Below are 19,430 nucleotides of genomic sequence, written 5' to 3'. Positions count from 1 at the left end.
TTTATTTGTTTTGTTTTGCTTTTTATGTGTTTAGTACAGGTTCTATAGGGTCTCACTATGTAGATCAGACCCACAGTGATCTGCCTGTGTTCAGCCTCCTAAGAGCTGGGATTACAGGCTTGTGCTGCCACCCCAGGTCTCAATCGCTGTCTCAGTGTGCCCCAAGGGGTGAACCACAGCTGCTGCACTCTGCCTAAACAGGAACTTTAGTTCACTAAGCTACGTGGCAGGCCCCAGTTTTTGTTTTATATCCAAGTCTCTTGCATTTTCATGTGAGTTTTAGGATGAACTTGTCAGTTTCTTTAAAAATGCTTACTGGCATGCTGATAGAGATTGTATTAAAATATAGATTAATATTGAGAGAATTGCCATCATACTAAGCCTGAGCCAGCCAATGCATATACAAGGAATATCTGAGCCTTTATTTAAATTTTATTCAACTCCTCTCAGCAATGTTTTGAGTTTCCAGTGCAAAAGTATTGCACTTCATTTGTTAAAGTATTTAAATTTGGGGATATTTAATCACATATTTTTTTCTTAGCTTATTTGCTCTTTGTTAATGTATGGAAATTGATCTCCTATCTTAAAATTTCTCCATTTTTTTTTTTTTTTTCAGTACCAGGGATTGAACTCAGGGCCCTGTGCTTGCCAGGCAAGTGCTTATTCTACTGAACTATTTTGCTGGCCCTCTCCAATTCTTATATTAAAAAATTCTAATAGTTTGTAGTAAATTCCTTAGTATTTAGGATAATCCTCTTTTAACAAGACAATATTATTTCTTCCTTTGCTACCTGGATTGTTTTAATTTGCTTTTGTTGATGTTATTGTTGATTTACTTTTTGAGTTTATATTACTTAGGAGTTGGGGGAGTTTCTATATTTGTAGATTAGTAATTTTCATCAAATTTCAACATATTTGAGTCATTATTTATTATTATCATGATTGTTATTATTTTTGGTGGGAGCAGACACCTGCCAACAGCTGTTCATTTTTTATAGACATACGCAGCTCACGCAATGCTGCCTGCATTGGATGCAATAGTTGGCCACAGGCCTGCACGTTCATTGGTCACCAGCCCTGTGATGGCAGAACCCTTCGTCTCACCTTTGTTGCTCACTATGACCCCGGCGTTGTCTTCGAAATACATATTTTCTCTGGTACGACTTCTGCTGTTGGATTGCTACTGAGGATGCACCTTCTTCCTGAGCTCTGGCTTGCTTTTCTTGACTGTGGCCATCATCATGCCACCTACACCGGCAGTGGGAAGTCTGTTCCAGCGCCCTTTGATCCCCTTCACAGACATGATATACAGATTTTTGGCTCCTGTGTTGTCCACACAGTTGATCACGGCTTCCACCGGAAGACCCAAGAAGATCTGGAATTTCACACTGGAGGATCCACCACGTCTCGCTTCGACATATTGGACGCCGGAAAGAGACCTCAGTCATCATTTATTCAAAATATTTTCTCTTCCTTTTCTTCTACGAATAATAATGTATATAACATAATATATGTCTATCTATCTATCTATCTATATATATATAGATAGATATATATCACATCAATTATATACCATAATACATATATTATGGTGCATGTTCTTCTGTGCAGTTTTAAAGCCTCATATATTTTCATTTTATCTGTGTCCTTTAGATTTGGTCATTTTTAATGATCAATATATTTTAAGTGCTAAATCTTTGTTCTTCTACATCAAACCTTTTTGCTAGATTATGTCTACTAAGTTCTCCATTATCATCATCAAAATTTTCATATACATTTTAACAAACTGTACAAAATTTGTATAGCGACATCCTTTTTTTTCTACTCTAATTTGTGTTACTGCTTTCTTTCTTTCTTTTCTGTATTCTAGGGAAGGGTCTACAGGGGGTTCAGGGTCTCACTACTAGATCAGACTTGTAGTGATCCACCTGTTTACAGCCTCCCAAGAGCTGAGATTACAGGCGTGCGCCACCATGCCCAGTCTCAATTGCCATCTCAGCACACCCCGGGGGCGGAACCAGCATGGCAGGCCTGGGGGCTGAACCCCAAGTCCCTGCGCCTGCTTGCAGGCACTTGAATCCACTGAGCTATTTGGCATGCCATTGTGTTACTGCTTTCACATGTGGTGTCATATGTATGGGTGAATTTATAAACCCAATAATTCATACAGTATTTAAATTATTGTTGCTTATAACCTTATGTTGCAAACTTAACATTGATTTATGTAACCTACATTTCAATTTGATTATTTTTCTTCGTATCTTTTTAGTTGAGATTACCTAGATATAAAATCTGTGTTTTCACATTTCATTCTGTAACTTTTCTTTTAATTTACTGGATACAAAGCATCTATTTTGAAGTCTTTGATAAATTTAATATTTCTGAAACAACAATAATTTATATTGACAGGATTTTTTTCCTAAATAAGATTAACTATGACTTATGCTATTTACAAATCTACTAATTTTTATTTCAATTTTAGACACTCTAATTAATGTACTGGGAAAATTTTGGATACTGACATTTTCCTCCAAGGATATTGTACTGTTTTATAACTAGCATAAGCTAAATTCATGAATTCTGTCTCCCTTACTGGCTGCAGCCAGGGATGACTCTGCTCTATTTATTTTTACTAGTTGCTTATCTATTTATACTTTTATCATTGTGTTTGAACTTAGCTTCGTAGTGCAATGCTTTTCTTCAGTCAGTGATTGGTCTGAAAAGGGGTTCAGCTTGAGGCACACACTGAACAGAACCTCACTCTGTGCTGACAGGTGCCAGGAGGAGCATGTGGGAGCTCAGTGCACAGAACCATGGCTTTAGAAATAGAGGCAAGGAGACGACCTGGGGCCGGGATCCTGAACAGACCCAAAACGCAGGCCCTGCGTGAGTGAGACGACCACTGGAGTGCAGGCCCGGTGAGTGAGTGAGACGACCCGGGCCCGGTGGGATCCTGAATAGACCCAGAGCGCAGGTCCAGCGAGTGAGTGAGAGGACCAGGGCCTGCGGATCCTCATTCGACCCAGGCTGCAGGCCCAGCAGGGAACCCTTCAGCAGAACTCCCTGCAAAGAGGCTAGAGGCAAGAAATAGAGGCAAAACCTTATGGAAGGAAGAGGACTTATTTACGATCAATGAATTTGGATATGCAGAATTTGGGATGCCAAGAAAAGGAAATGGCAAAGGGGAAAAATGTACAGAGTAAAATAGTACCACATTAGAAAGAACCCTTTGTTTTTAGGAAGAAGACAAGATTTATACATCCAGAGTGTCTAGTGGGGAACAAGTTTGTGGGGCAAAAATGAAAGAATAATGAAGTCAAAGATTTCCTTGTGTTTGTTTTCTCTCTCTCTCTCTCTCTCTCTCTCTCTCTCTCTCTCTCTCTCTCTCTTTTATATTTTAGTATAGGGTCTACAGGGTCTACAGAGTCTCACTATGTAAATTGGACTTATAGTGATCCACCTGTGTTCAGCCTCCCAAGAGCTGGGATTACAGGTGGGTGCCACCACGCCCAGTCTCAATCAGTGAGAACCTGGCCAGTGCACTCTGCACAAACAGGTGCTTTCATCAGCTGAGGTATTTGGCCAGCCCTCCTTGTAGTTTCAAAAGTGGGTGTTGAGGACAGCCAACATTTTTTCCCTAGCCTTTCAAGGTCAGTGAAGACACAGGACATAGGTGAACCTGTACTGTAACAACATGTAACTCAGTTGTGCCTCAAATTTTCTGATCAAGGAGATTGTGGGGCCACAGAGGAAAGTGAATGATGATGTAGAGTGTGCCTGAGGAGAGTCTCATTCTGGAGAGAAAACATTCTCTCAGGATGAGCAGACTGCGGTACAGAGCTTCAGGATAAATCATGAGGGGATTTGACTGATCTTATAAGATACAAAAGTTACATTTCTTGCTATATAAGTCTAGATTTATCTTGGTCTTACTCATCTACCAGAAAAGTATAAAAACTAAGTATAAAATTTAAAGCCATATTAATATGCTGAGCTGTAAAAGGCTCAAGTCTGACACTGCCACTCTTAAGGAAGACCCACTAGTATTATGGACTACTGGACTATATGGAATATTTTGCTGAATTCAAGTACCTACAATATTTAAATAACAATGGAATACCCTTCCCTGACAAAGCTAAACAAAAAAGGGGGATATAAATAAACCAAAATTTGTATCTGTATATTCAAAATAGTTAGGATAGATATACAGCTACATTCTCTTAATTCAATGAATAGAGAGATTTATTCTAACAGTGTTTGTGGACAGTATATCGTGTCTGCATCTTGTGCAATGAATGACCACCAAGTAATATGCAACATATTAATTATTGAAGCTGTCCTACTAATCAGTTTTGAAACTGTCTCATTGCTATTTGTTTCTTAATAAAATTATTTGAAGGAATCTCAAATAAAAAAGCCATTTGAGAGGTGGAGATTAAGAGGAAGAGATACAGGTTTTAATTTATCTCAAGGAATAGTTCTTGGCATGAACTTAAATCAGCAATAATGTATAGGTAGTGGTACAGAAAACGTTCACATACTGACAAAAGAAAAGAAATATACAGTTCTAAAATAGTATACAGTTCTGTAGTTAAAAAAAAACCAAAATCACTGAAAAATAGAAATTGGCCCATGCTTCCCTCTCCCCCTTTGGTTCATCTTATAAAAAGAGTAGCATCTTTCTCTTTTACTGTATCTTTTGTACCTTTCAGATTTTATTTACTCTTTCAGGTTCTTACATTAGTGAGACAACATGATGTTTGCACATGCAGGTCTGATTTATTTCACTTATAAGTGTGGTCTCTAGTTGCATCCATTTACCTATAAAAGCCTCAGGTTTAGTTTTTATAGGTGATCAATACTGCGTTGTGATATTTTTATACAATTCTTCAGTTGATGGACATGATAAAAGCTATTCAAAGGAAGGACTAACTGGAGTATGGAAAAGGAGAAAAGAAAGAAAAAAGCAAGCGCAAAAAAATATATATGTGTATACATAGTAAAGCATTGGATAATTGTACTGCTGATTTCTTCTGGCTCATTGAAAGAAGTAGTTAATGCTTAAATTTTTTTCTCTCTCCTTTTAAATTTTTTTTTATCATTTTTGACCAATGTTTCATGCTTATATCTGGTATTATTAACTAATTTGAAGACCACAACATGCAATGTAACAACCATTGTTGAATTCCTATCATTTTGTTTATTGAAATTCTGTATCATTTCCAATTTTTAAAATACTTTTTATTCACTTAATAAAGATAAAAATGACCAAAAAAGGGGGTTCTTTTCTTTTCTTGGCTTCTTAAGGGTTCTTGGGTTTTTTTTTTTAGAAATAAGGAAAAGAATCATTTTGGGATAAAAGGATAATTTTACCTAAGCAGAAAAATTTTATCAATCTCTGTAGAAAATGAACAGCTAGATATTCAGTCCCTTGCCTGTTGTAAAAATTAGTTTTCAAAGTAATTTCAGTTTTTATCCTGTTCTATATGAGCATAATCAATTAACACAAATTTTTGCATGAGTGCTCATTTCCTTGTTTCATAGAGATGGGAATATCACTCAGTGGTGGGCTTATATGACTGTTGTGTTTTTCCTGTAAACTTTCACACATCAAATCAGAAAACCCCTCCCTAGCCCATCCCAGTCAAGATCACAACATTCTTTGTTCTTTCAGAAGTTACCTTCCCTCCGTCTCCTTCCCATAGGTTTCTGCATCTAGTATAAAGGAAAGCAGACAAACATAAAAAATATTTTCAAAATCTTTTAAAAAGAATTTGACTTGTACATATTTTATACATATAGTTTTAAATACTATGTTTTTCTACAAATAATTTAGTGTGTGCTCTCCATCCACAACAACAACAAAAAAAAATAATTTACACCACAAAAACAATGGCCTATGTATTGGTATCCGAAGCATGCTTGCCATCTATTACTTTTCTTCCTCTATTTAATAAATATAATTCAGATTTCATGTCTAACTGTGCCATGTATATGCAAACCATAGTTTCTGAAGTATAGATAGAGGGAGAGGTTATTGACAATACATATAATTGCTTTTCTTTTGCCTATGGTCATGTCTTGATGTTTGTAGTTAAGCTACATATGGAGACCATAATTCCTGGTGAGGGCATGGGCATGGTGTGTCTGTCCTTCAAAGGATAACATGTATATAAGCTGATCTCACTTTCTATTCAGCTTCATTAGACACACTGAGAATCAGCTGTAACATCAGAGCGACCCTCAGACAGCAACACATTTGATTTTCATTCTAACTTACTCTTCTTTCAGAAATGAGTTCTCTGCTTCTTTAGCTCCCCAAATCTATGAGCTCCAGTTTTTAGGTTTAAGTATTAATAATAGCCTGTCTCTTTGACCTATTCAGATTTCTCTTCTGACCTACTATCCTTATTTTTCTACCAGACTGTATTTTTTAGGAGTTCTTTAAAATCACCCAAAGATATTGGTAAGACTTAAGACTCAACTATGATCATATGAGCGAAGTATCTCAGTCTCACTACAATCTTTCCTTTACTTTGCCAGTTGAGACCATGACATTTAGCAAACTATAGAGAGTTATTTGAGTGATTTAAATACAGAAGTTTATTTTGGGGAAGTCCTTCTGAAATACATATTTCAATGCACCAGCACACCAGTTTATAGCTCTTAAAATGATGAACCTGTCAATGAGTTTACATCCTTTTCAACTACAGGTGATGACAATATCATCCACAATTAAAATTATAAAGATTTTCCATTGGAAGAGCCAAGGTCACTTATACTTTTAAATTTAATGGAATCTGTCTGTCGTATCTAGTCAATCTTGCCATATTTAACTTCCAGTAGAAACAATAAGTAATATGCTTGCTTTCACATCATGAATCTAAAGCAGTTGGTTACAGAATCCAAGATCTAGTAAAACAGAGCTAGCTGCATTGCTTAGATTAAGCACGTACCATTAATTCTAGTTCTTGAGATTCTATAAAATTATTTTATGAAATTAATCATTTACTAAAATCATTCTTTTCTGATTATATTTGGTGAATTGTATCCTCAAACTAGGAAAAATCATTTTTAATTTTAATAGACCTTCTTTGTGTGGAAAGGGCCATGCCCAGAGTAAGGATTTAGGAGTCAAAGTATTATTTCTGCTATCATTGAAAACATTTTGTGGGCAGGCCAGGTAGCTCAGCAGATTCAAGTACCTGCAAAGGGGTGGGGTTTGATCCTGATCCTGTGCTGGCCCAGCCTCTGGGGCATGCTGAGACAGTGATTGAGACTGGGCGTGGTGGCACATGCCTGTAATCTCAGCTCTTGGGAGGCTATAAACAGGAAGATCACTATGAGTCTGATCTATTCAGTCAGACCCTGAACACCTTGTAGACCCTTCCTTAAAATACAAAAAAGAAAAAGAAAGAAAAAGAAAAAGAAAAAAAATTTGAGTGATATTTACTGCCCTAGAGAGAAAGAAAAGAAACATTTGCTACATTAAGTTACCATGATACTTACTAAATATAAGTTATCTCTAGACTTCAAAGGAGATTTATGAATTAAGTATGACTGTGGTATCTATTTCATAAATCAGAGAACTTAGACCTAGTGTGGTTAAGTAAATTGTCCAGCGATCAGCTGGACTGTGACACTCTGGGATCCAACCTGTCACAACGCAGGTACCATATACTTAATCACTTTGTAATGGTATTAAAAGTTAGGAATTGGTCTTAATATTAATGAGTATCCAAAGGCAACTCAAATTTATAAGTGATAAAAATCAGCTATATAGAGTATAATTTATTGAATGATAAAAAGAACTATCTGATTAAAATACATGTTCATAGATGTACATAATTCTGTACATATATACTGCCCTAATTTACCTATTAGATATTTATTTTGATATCCTCATCCTGCCGCTCTGTTTATTGAGTATGCATTTCTATTAAACCTCACATGGTGAACACTTGGAATGAAGGATTTGCTAAGTGAGGATGAATCCAGGAGGCAATGAAATACAGGACGCGCACCTCTGAGATAAAGGCAAGACAAAGGCTGGGAAACAGACACAGACAGGAAATAGTGAATCATTGCTCACTCTTTGGTGTTTTCACCAAACTAAAGAGTTGTTGGCCCAAACAGAAAACCCCTTTCCTATCTTTAGCCTGGCTGTTAGACATCAGCTCCTATCTAATTATTTTTTATCTCCTTCCCTCTGGGCCATGTGGATTCAATTATCTTTATATGAGTTTTCTAAAACCAAAAGCAGAAATCCCAAAGAACTATTCCAGAACAAAATGAGATTTATTACTTTTAGCTGAGAAGGTATTTGTTATATTGGGAATGGGTATCAGATGAAAGGACAGGTTCTGACTGTGGACTGGAAGAATATGTGGCCCCTACAGGCTCCTCTCTCTCCTCCCATGGTTTCTTAGTTGCCACAGATCTCATATCTAAACTCTGGAGTCTAGAGAGAAAGGAGAAGAAGGGGCTGGGGCTTCAGTTGTGCAGTGACAGCTCTACCTGGAGCTCTGAAGGGGCTTTGACAACTCTACCTAGATGGCCAGAGCCTGGCAAAGCCAGCCTATTGCTTCCTGGCTCTCTGCGACTGACCCTGTCTCTGTTGCTAAGTCCCAGCCCACTTTCATTTGCCCCTCCAGTCTTTGAAAAGGGAATGAGGACTATGTGGTCAACTCTTGGCTGACTGTAAGGTATCAGGGAAAGTTAGGACTGGGTGCTTTGACTTTGACTGAATAATGTTCTCCCCAAGGTCATGCACTGAATAAAGAAAGAAGGGAGTCACTGGGCTACCTGGGATGAGGGGTCCTGATCATCAGGAGGAGGAGTCTGGACTGCTGCAATAGAGGCAGGAAGGGTCTACCTAACCTCCAATGAGACTTGCAGATAGGACTTTTCAGGAGTATTTGAGGTGAAGGAAGAAGGTAAAAGTAGGATCCTACTCTAATAGAATTACTTGCCTTGTAGAAGAATAAAGAGTTTTTTCTCTGCCCCAGGTATAAACATTGAGAAAAGGCCATATCAGAACACAAAAAGCCCGAAAGGGGGTCCCCATAATACTCCGACAGTTCTGATGCCTTGTCGTTGAACTTTCAGCTTCTAGAAATGTAAGAAAACATTTTTCTCCTGTTTAAGCCGCTGTATCATATTTTCTTATATAAACAAAATCTGACTAATATGGATTTCAGTATCTGGAGTTGGAATGTGGTTGTTTATTTTGCTCAAGAGAAAAAATGGCCAGATGTGTGATTATAAATTGCCTTATGAAATGTGACCAATGGTTGACTGAATGGTTGGGAACCTGGAAGAAACTTGATCAGAAAAGGAGTGGCTCAATTTTGGGGAAGAAGGCAGACAGATAACTTGTGCCCCATGTGAAGGCTCACCAAAGAGTGTACTCAGCAGAACAGGATCTTAATAATCCAGTGGATAGGATGAGCCCTTCCATGGCTACTATTCAATTTCTTTTCCTACTCACCCTTGTCAAGTGGCTGTGGCTGCCAGGAAAGGTTATGAATGGGTTCAGCAACATAAGTATCCATTTATCAAGGCTGGTATAGCTACAGCTACTGCTGGAGGGATCAACGTCTGAACTGGCATCCTGAGGAGAGCAGATTGTCTTTCCTGAGTGACTCTCACCCATTCAGTTGAAGGGCTCGATTCTGTGAAAAGATTAGCTGTACCCCACGTAAAGGAGAATTGCCTACTGTCTGAGCTAATATAGCATTCTCTTTCTCCATTTTGCCCAGCCTTTAGACTCAGGATGATACGTCAATATTTCTTGTCCAGAAATTTCTGGGTTTCAGACTGGAATTTATATCATCAGCTCCTTTGGGTTTTAGGCTTTCTGACACCTGCTGAAGGTATTCCATAAACTCATCTGGGTTTGGATTTGTTGACTAGATCCTGTGACTTCTTGCCCTCTATAACTAACTACATGAGGCAATCCTGCATGATATGACTCATTATAAATCTTTCTTATTGTTATGTTTGTATCTAGATGTCTCCCGACAGCCTCACGTGGTCACAGAGGTTTTCTGACTCTAGAGCATCTGATTAATTTATATTGCAGTGCTGTAATTAAGGATGCTGGGATTAAGGGTGGAAGATTTCTGTATCAATTCACTGATTGGTTTGGCACCACCATAATCTCTGTAGCTTAGATAGATTATGAAAGAGTCAGAAAGACACTGTTAAGGCTGATTGCTGCTTTGCTGCATTCTGTCTGCCATGAAGTGTTGCCCTCTGCTGTGCCACCTTGCCATGGGCCAGCCAAGTATAGACCGAAACCTGCACAAACTGTGAAGTAAATAAGGTTTCCCTGCATTAGCTTTGGATTTTGGGTATTTTGTCACAGGTATGAGAAAAGTAACTAAGACACTTATGTCACTGCTTTTTGTGGAGCACCTCCTGGGTGATTCTCCTTGAAAGAGGAACAGTTCTCTCCATTTTGACTGAGCCAGACCCTACTTCCATGTACTAATATGTCCAGAGCTGGCTAGAACTTTTCTTTATCCCTTCAATGGGCATTAAGCAATGCATATCAGTCCAGTTGAGGTGCTGTTGGTAGACTCTGAAGATCACAGGTGTGTTTCCCCAGAACCCCCACCTGCTGCTCCCTAGTGTGAGCCTGGTCAAGACTGGACAAAGAGCCAATGTTCCACACTGTCAGCTGAGAAGGAACCTTGAGATAGATGCTATGATTTCCCGGGACTTGAAAGAGTACACATCAGAGCTGAAGCACCAATGCCAAGACATTGGATACCGTCTCAATTGTGTAACACAGGTTACTCTTTTTGCCTATCACAAAGGAAATGCAACTCTCCTAACTAGCCCAGCTCATGACACTCACCTCCTTCCTGCAATTCTCATTTACTCATCCTCAAGCCACTGCTTCCTTCATAAATGAATAAAATCTGGGTTCAGCCTTGGATCAAGGCCTTTGTTCTGGAGGGCCATCATCATGGCTGGACTTAGGACTCCTTCACTGCCCATAACTACGAATATGCTTTAGTGTGTTTATTCTCTCTGTCAGTTGCACTGCATGTAATAGATTGGAATTAACATATCCTTAGGATTATAAATACAAACTTCCTGAAGGAAGACAAGGACCATAGAGGGCTCTCTATAACTTCTTATGGAGAACATTGATTAATGCAGCCCCATTGTCACCATAATAAACATCACTTAGTTCAAGTTACCAAAGAAATTGGAATAATGGGAATGTAGTAGTCACCGTCATTTAAACACATGTATCTTCTTCTTTCTCTGGACTGTGGACCAGGTATTGCAGTATTACTAAGGCCTATTACTGGAACAAAGTAGACTCAAACTCTCTACATTTAGAATGGTGAAGTCAAGGCTTTGGGGTAAAGTGCTTGAAACAAAGCTTGTGAAGAGATTGAAAGGGAAGAGACATAGAGTGGTTGAATGACTGTATCAACTTGAGAAGTCTAAAAACTTAACTAAGCAGGATAAGCAATTCCATGCACTCAGCCTCAAAGATGATCTAAAGCAAAGAGAGAGCAAAGATCTGAAAAGAATTGGATCCTATAAAATGGGATGAAACTACGTGGGGGGATCCTGAGGAGGCTGAGGATGTTGAACTTCTAGATGCTAATGAGATTATCTTGCCAGAGGTAGAGATTTCCCCACCCACGGTGGCAGAGGCAGCGCTGCTTCTACCTCCTGTGGTGTTAGTGTCTCCTAATGTATCTGGAGAAACTAATCCTGTGTTGACCAAACAGGATAATGCTGAGACTCCTCAGGACCCACCCTTATTTGCCTCTAGGCCAATAACCAGGCTTAAATCACATAGGAAGCCTAAAGATGAGGTACCTAATGTGATCTATGAGGACATCCATTATTCTCCCAAAGAATTTCTTTAGTTTTCTAACTCTTATAAGCAGAGGCCTAATGAGCATCCATGGGAATGGATTTTACGAGTGTGAGGTAAAGGTGGCAAAAACATACACCTGGACCATGCTGAGTTTGTTAATATGGGCCCATTAAGTAGGGGTTCTGAATTTAATGTTGCAGCTCATGGAGTGAAAAAAGGTGTTAATAGTCTATTTGGCTGATTTACAGAAGTCTGGCTCAAAAGATGGTCCATTGTAAGTGAGTTAGAGATGCCTGATATTCCATGGTTTACCCTTGATGAGAGGATTCAGAGGCTCAGGGAAATGGGGATGCTGGAGTGGATCTGTCATGTTAACCCTAACCCTCCATATTTGGATGATCTAGAAAACATACCCTTCCCTAACAACCTAATACAGACACAATGACAAATGGTTCAGAGTAATGAAGATATGGGTCACTCCACCAGGGAAAGAACCAAAACCCGCTGAGGTTTTTTGCTGAAGGCCAAGGGTATACAGAATGGGTAGTGGATAGATACCAGCTATGACCACATGATGAGCTACAGAAAAGAGTATTACAATTGTACTATTTTACCCATATATGGTTCTGTTATGGTATAATATTGGTAGACTTAATACCTATTCTTACAAATTATTAAACCTGTGTTAATATTGAAGTTATGAAATGATTAAGCATAAGCATCAAGCAAAGAACACTTACCTAGTATTTTGGTAAGGGATTTGTGCATTTCTGTTTGTACACAGGATAGTTATAACATGTTAGGCACAATTATATGCATATCTTTGTATATGGAGACTAGTTTAAAGAAATATGTCTAGTTGCCAAGTTGACATGGGGTGGATTATAGTAGTTGATTGATTGTATCAACTTGAGAAGTTTAGAAGCTTAACTAAATCAGCTCAGCAATTCCACACCCTAGGGTGTAGAGGAAACACCCTAGGGTGGTTCATCATTTAAAAGATATAAAAGGAAACTGAGGAAGAATGGAGAATTCCATTGCTTCAGAGGAGTTCTGATCTTCACTGTCAGCTTGGATGTTTTCTCCTGGCTTCTAACGCAGAATCTTTGACTTCTGCCTTGCATCCTTCACCTTCTGGTGTAGACTCATCATCTTTCCTTCACAGACCCATCAGCCTCCTGATACGAACTTGCGTAGAACACTGCAGTGAGCTCCAGACCTTGGACTAAATCCTTCAGTCTCCAGGGTACAGATACCCTCTGCACACTTCCTCATCTAACTCTGACTGACGTCATAAGTCATCTTGCAATTTCTTATGAATTTGTACATCTTGTGTTATATCTGTTCCTCTAGTAAAACCCTGACTGATATAGGACATAACAGTAATTATAGAGAAAGAACCAACAGCATTAGCATCAGGGTGGGAGATGTCATGGCCTGAATGGTTGGCTGTAAATCCTGTTGGGAATTCACAGTCAAAATCAGGAATGAAGACAGCTCAGGTAAGTTATTTTCTCATGATAGATTCTCCTAGTGGAGGGTACATGGCCATCTGTTCCTACCATATGATCTTTAAAAAGAATCATTCAAACCCCTATGTACATTCATATCTTTGGAGTGTTGATTAGGAAAAATCAAGCTCTATGCAAATGATCTACTAAATATAGATTCATTTTGACTTTTGTGTAATGCCAATATAAACCAAAATGAAGATTTGTTTAGGATAAAAAAAGAAATCACAATAAATTATAAAATAAAAATGTTGGAAAACATTATAAGCATTACAACACTATAATATAATATAATATAATATTTTCTAGTTAACACCCCAGCCTCTAATGTTTTTTCCTATACATGCTTGGCTATATAATCTTTTATTGCCTGGTCCTACCAGGACCATTTCCTAAAAGAAAGAAAATTCATTTTTCCTAATGCATGATTGCTCAAGATTTGTTTTTGAAATGCCTAGAAAAGTTTCAGAAGCATGGATTATTGTTTGAAGTTTTAGCAGACTTTGTTAAAAGATTAAGCAGTTTCTAATATAGTTGAGCAGCAAGAGCAGACTCTCCACAGACCCTCCCTCTCCATGCATATGGGCATATGCACAGCCTCCTACAACATCCACATCTTCTGCCTGACACACTTGATACAGTGGATAAAGCCTCGCTGCTGTTCCACAATTAACCAAGGTCCATATCTTATGCCGAGGTTCCCGCTTGGTATTATCCATCCTATGGGCTTGGGTAAATGTTTAATGACATACATGCATCATTATCATACAGAATAATTTAATCTCCTTAAAACATCATCTGTGTTTTATTTATTTCTAACTACTCATTTATTTCTAACTACCCCCAGTCCATATCAACCATGATTTTGAAAACCATTCCCCATAGTTTCACTTTTTTTTTCTACAATTTCATATACTGGGGATCATACAGTATGTAATCTTTTCAGATTGTTTTCCATCACTTTGTAGCAGATATTTCATTTTTTTTCCAACTTTATACAGTTTGTTATCTCATGTCTTTTTAGTTCTGAGTAATATCCCATTGTCTGTGAGCAGAATGGTCTATTAATCAGTTCGATTTTGACCGGACATCTTTGTTGTTTCTGAGGTTTTTTTTGTTTTGTTTTGTTTTTTTAAATGTATTTGGTACAGGATCTCACTATGAAGCTCTGGATTTTACTGATCCTCCTGTTTTCAGCCTTCCCATCACTGGGATTACAGGCCTGCACCACCATGCCCTGGTTTAGTCACTAGTTCAACATGACTGGAGAGGGGTGGGCGGGACTGGTGTGGCATGTGGTACCTGACATCAGACTCCTGTGCCTGTGCTTGGCTAAGTAGGCACTTAGCACACTGAGCTATCCCACCAGCTTTGTTTCTGAGTCTTAACGATTGAGGACAAAGCTGCTCTAAACATGCAATTTTATTTATGACTGTGAGTTTTCATTTTTGGGGGGGTGAATAAGAGCTATCATTTGCTTTCCAAGAAAGGTTTTTAGTATTGTTGTCAATTTAGAATTTCATTTTTTTTTTTTTCCTTACGTATTTAGGACAGGGTCTTCAGGGTCTACAGGGTCTCACTACGTAGATCAGACTCATAGTGATTCTCCTGTTTTCAGCCTCCCCAGCATGGGGATTACAGGCGCTTGCAATCGCACCCAGTCTCAACTGCCTTTTCAGGGTTCCCCGGGGGCGGGGCCAGCAAGGCACGTGGAAGATGGAACCCTGGCGGCTGCACTCTGCTTAAGCAGATGCTTTAGTCCTCTGAGCTATCTGGCTGGCCCCAATTTAGAATTTCTACATCAAAATCTTCTTATGCATCATGTTATTTCCTATACCTGGAATGTAGTTAGTTACAGAAAATAGTGAGAATTTGTTTCAGTGAAAATTTAAGATCTGACCTTTCTTGAAGCGTGTACTTCAGAATTGAGAGCTTTCCTTATCCAAGATAGTGACCTTTTGTGCATGTTTAAATTTTCCCTGCCTGAGTTTCTGTATGCTTTCAATGATCAAGTGAATCTTCTTTTCCTTCAACCTAAGGATATTGAGAAAATATGTGTGTGTGTGTGTGTGTGTGTGTGTGTTGTATGTGAATGTCCCTCTCCCTCTCTTCTTCTGTTGTCCCTTGATGTCACCTAGAATACTAAGAGTATTCAATATCATGTAGCATGCTAAGGAGAATAATATTCTATGTTACAGGAGAGAGAGAGAAAGATACACACACACACACACACACACACACACACACACAGAGGCACTGAATTATTCTGCGCAATGTGTCATCTATTTTGTTGACTTATGGATACGCTGGAGTGTTCTGACAAAATTCCTTCTCATGTTCTTGACCATTCTACTTTACCCTATGGAAAGGTTCTGCTTATCAGTTACATTTTGCACCTCTGTAGAGACCATAATTGTAGCCTACTCTTACTGCGGGGTGCTGGTCCGAGAGACACTTTTGTTTCCTGGGAGATGTTGGAAACCAAACTCTACATTTTCATAGTCTGCTTTATTTTGACATGTATATTTTAGCTCCACTCCAAGCTCAGATACGAAAGACATTTTTCATGGAAGTGAAGCCTGTTAGCTTAATGTTTAATTCTACAAAGAGAGTCTCATGGGAGTCTCTCTGATTTGTTAATATCAAAAGTAGACAAATATTGAATAATTAATTGCTTATTGATTCATAAAAGTTCCATGGCTCCCTGAGGATGTCACTGATATAGGCAAAAGTGAGCTCCAAGTAATAATGGACATTCCTACTTCAAAGATACATAAAGCAGTAAAAGAAATATAAACAAATTATGTTAAGAAACTAATTAAGGGCTAAATAGAGATTGTTTGAAATAGAAGAAAAACAAATCAATCTAGAGATATTAGCAAAGACCTTTCAAAGTATGTCCCTGAAAATCAATCCTGAAGAGTCTGGAGTTTCTCTGGGTGTGTCAGGGGTCCTTGCAGGAGCAGAAAGAGGGCTGACATCACAGTGACATGAAATGGCTCAGACAAAAATTCCTAAACAAGGGTTGGGGAGATGGCTCAGTGGAATAAGTGCTTTCCTGGCAAGTATAAGGGCCTGAGTTCAATCCCTGGCTCTGCCAAAAAAAGAAATTCCTAGACAAGCTTCCAACATATATTAAGGACTCAACTAGTGTTTTTTTCCTTCTTTTTTCTCTTTTAGTTTTCCAAGTAGGAACTGTATGGAAATGTTTCAATTTTCTAAGCCATGTGGCATTTTGTGGAAATAAACCTTTCAGGTGAATCAGATGGACAAGTTGGTGGGCTTTTGACCCACTTGCGGCAGTCTCCAGGAGAGGGTAGATATGGAAGAGTAATCTCAATTAACTATTAAACAGCAAAAGCTCTGATGCTGTCCCTGCCAAGACACTTTGCAAGGTGGTTACTGTGGCAGCAGAGAAAATGCAGCAGGGGTAGCTGGAGACTTATGAGGAATATGGACAGAAAGATCTAGAAGATAGTAGGGGCTTGAGAAAATGCAAATAAACAAGGTGAAGCCATATCTAGTCTAACAAAGACAGGGTGGTCTTTAAACATCAGAAGACTGGCAAGTTTGTAGACCTTGCTTTTTATTTAAATAACTTCCTCAATCAGTAAAATAGTTGGCTGAATCAAATATCAAACAAGAAAGAATATGCAGTGGTGAGTGGGGTTTATGCACCTATCCGGACTTATCTAGCCTTGTTACCTTTTAGAGTTTTGTTATACCATTAAAAGCTATGCATATAATAATATATAATAGGAAATATAACAATATATAATATAAAATGTAATATAGAATATCATGTATGATACATATAATAGAGTAATATATAATATATGTCAACAAATTGCATGTGTATGTACCAAGCAATGTTCTAGCCTCCAGAGTCAAGTCATGAAAACAGAAGTCTCTGTCCTTGACCAGAGACTTGGTCAATGGGGCTGTTGTCAGATGATCTGATTTTCCCGGTATCACTTACCTGTACCTTTTGAAGCTAGATAAAACCAAGAGCTCTGCTTTGGGTTATGAAGTGTCTAAAGTGACATGTGTCTCATATCCTGTAACAACATTAAAAAAAAAAAAAACATATTTCTTTTAGACTGTTCTGAAAATAGCAAGAGTGCTTGTTGCCATAAAGGGTACATGTGGGGGAGCCACAGGGAGCAGAAACCCTCCAGTGATCTGTGCTGGTCACTGTCCTAATTAATTTTGGGTGCTAATTGGGCTGACCTAAGAAATGTTGGGATAGCTGGTAGAACATAAGTTTGGGAATGTCTTGATAGGTTAGCATTTCAATCACTATGCTGAGGAGCAAATATCACCTCTCTATGTATTATATTTCATGTTGTTTGTTTTAGGGAGACACCTTCACTAGAAGATTTGAAGCAAAATTCACTATGGAATAAGATCAAGATAGAATGAGGTGAAGAAATTAAAAATGGAAAGTAGAGACAGAGTTTTGAGTTATGTTGTAGAAAAGAGCAAAAGGATGGCAGAATCACTAAAGGGTACTTTTGGTTTTCTTTTTTTAAAAAATAAAGAAAATGATGAATATCTTTGCTAATGGTGGAGAGGAGACATGTGAGAACAATATGTTTATGTCCATAATGATTTGGCTTTCGGTAGGTGTGAAGAAAATTTCATTGCAAGTATAGGAAGGAAGGCTGAGGCAAGACTGAGAGCTGAGATGCCCCATTGTAAAAGAAACCCATGTGCACAGGTTGCTCTTTGATGCGTCTTCATGGGGATGCAACAGGCAAGATTATTAATTGGGGAAGAGGAAGAGGAGTTGGGGTTGAGGGCAGGAAAGAAAGTCTGACACATGTGGTGACAGGCCATTGGAGAGTGATGCACAGGGTGGTGAGTTAGCTCCGGGCATCGCTATTGACAGATTTGATTACTGGTCTATCTACCTCTTTGAGAATTGGAAATGTCACCAGGAAAGCATTTTTCATTTTCATTTGGCTGCAGACTGTAGGTGGAAGTCAAACATTAAAGTGAATTTGACAAGTAGTAGCCTACTCTGCACTCAGAAATAGAATGTCGTGCACAGTAAGAGTGGTGTGATGAACTTGCTGCCTCCTCGGAACTGCAGACTCCAGAAATTGTTAGAGTTCATTGGGACTCAGGAGAAACTGCTGAGTTTCTTGATATTTTCATTTTATTTGGTCTTCTAAATCTTTATATTTCATCTAACTTTACTATACTCATACTATGTGGGCACCATCATCCTTGTTTATAATGTCTAAATCAATAAATTTAGAGTTGTGGGTTTTCTTGCTTAAAATTTTGCTTTTTGGCTGAGGAATCCAGGATAATTAAAGTCTTATGGTTTCAATAAAATTAAGGACTTCTGGAGACACACCGGTCGAATCGTTCTTCCAAACTTACCTGCAGTATCCTCAAATATGTCACTCAAATTTTATTAGTCACCATTATCCATTTAGGAGAATGAAGAAGGTTACCTAATTCATGAAATTGGGATAAAGTTTGAATATAGTAACCTGTATTAAGCCTCAAGGATATCTACAGATTCCTTCCACTAAATTCCTTACATTTCTTCTTATAACTTAACAATGAATTAAAGTATGGAAAAATCTACTCTATGTTTTTTTATCTTAAAGAGAAAAAAATAATGGCTCAGTGGAATAAGCGCTTCCCTGGCAAGTGCAAGGGCCTGAGTTTAATCACTGGTTCTGCCAAAGAGAGAGAGAGAGAGAGAGAGAGAGAGAGAGAGAGAGAGAGAGAACATAAAACAGAATTTCAAAACAGGCTAATAAGAAAATAATACTAATTAATACATTGCATGACCATCCTAATATTTTTATTGCTGTAATACTTCATTATGGAAGGGCAGGCCAAACAACTCAGGGGATTAAAGTGCCTGCAAGCAGACGCAGGGGCTAGGGGTTCTATTCTATTCCGGGGCCTTCCATGTCAGCCCTGCCCCTGGGGAATGCTGAGACAGCAACTGAGATTGGGCGTGGTGGCGCACACCTGTATCCCAGTTCTTGGGAGGTTGCAAACAGGCGAATCACTACGAGAACGATCTAGTAGTGAGACCCTGA

At 38.5% G+C, this 19,430-nt stretch overlaps 1 pseudogene; it reads right to left on the bottom strand.

The window, feature by feature from the left end:
• Positions 1-1,009: 1,009 nt before the first annotated feature.
• LOC101575481 lies at positions 1,010-12,221 on the bottom strand (annotated as a pseudogene).
• Between the last annotated feature and the right edge of the window lie 7,209 nt (positions 12,222-19,430).

Source organism: Octodon degus, unplaced genomic scaffold, assembly GCF_000260255.1.
Source record: "Octodon degus isolate 3935 unplaced genomic scaffold, OctDeg1.0 scaffold00002, whole genome shotgun sequence".
NCBI lineage: Eukaryota > Metazoa > Chordata > Mammalia > Rodentia > Octodontidae > Octodon > Octodon degus.
The sequence above is the reverse complement of the archived record's forward strand: the minus strand, read 5'-3'. Positions and strand labels throughout refer to the sequence as shown.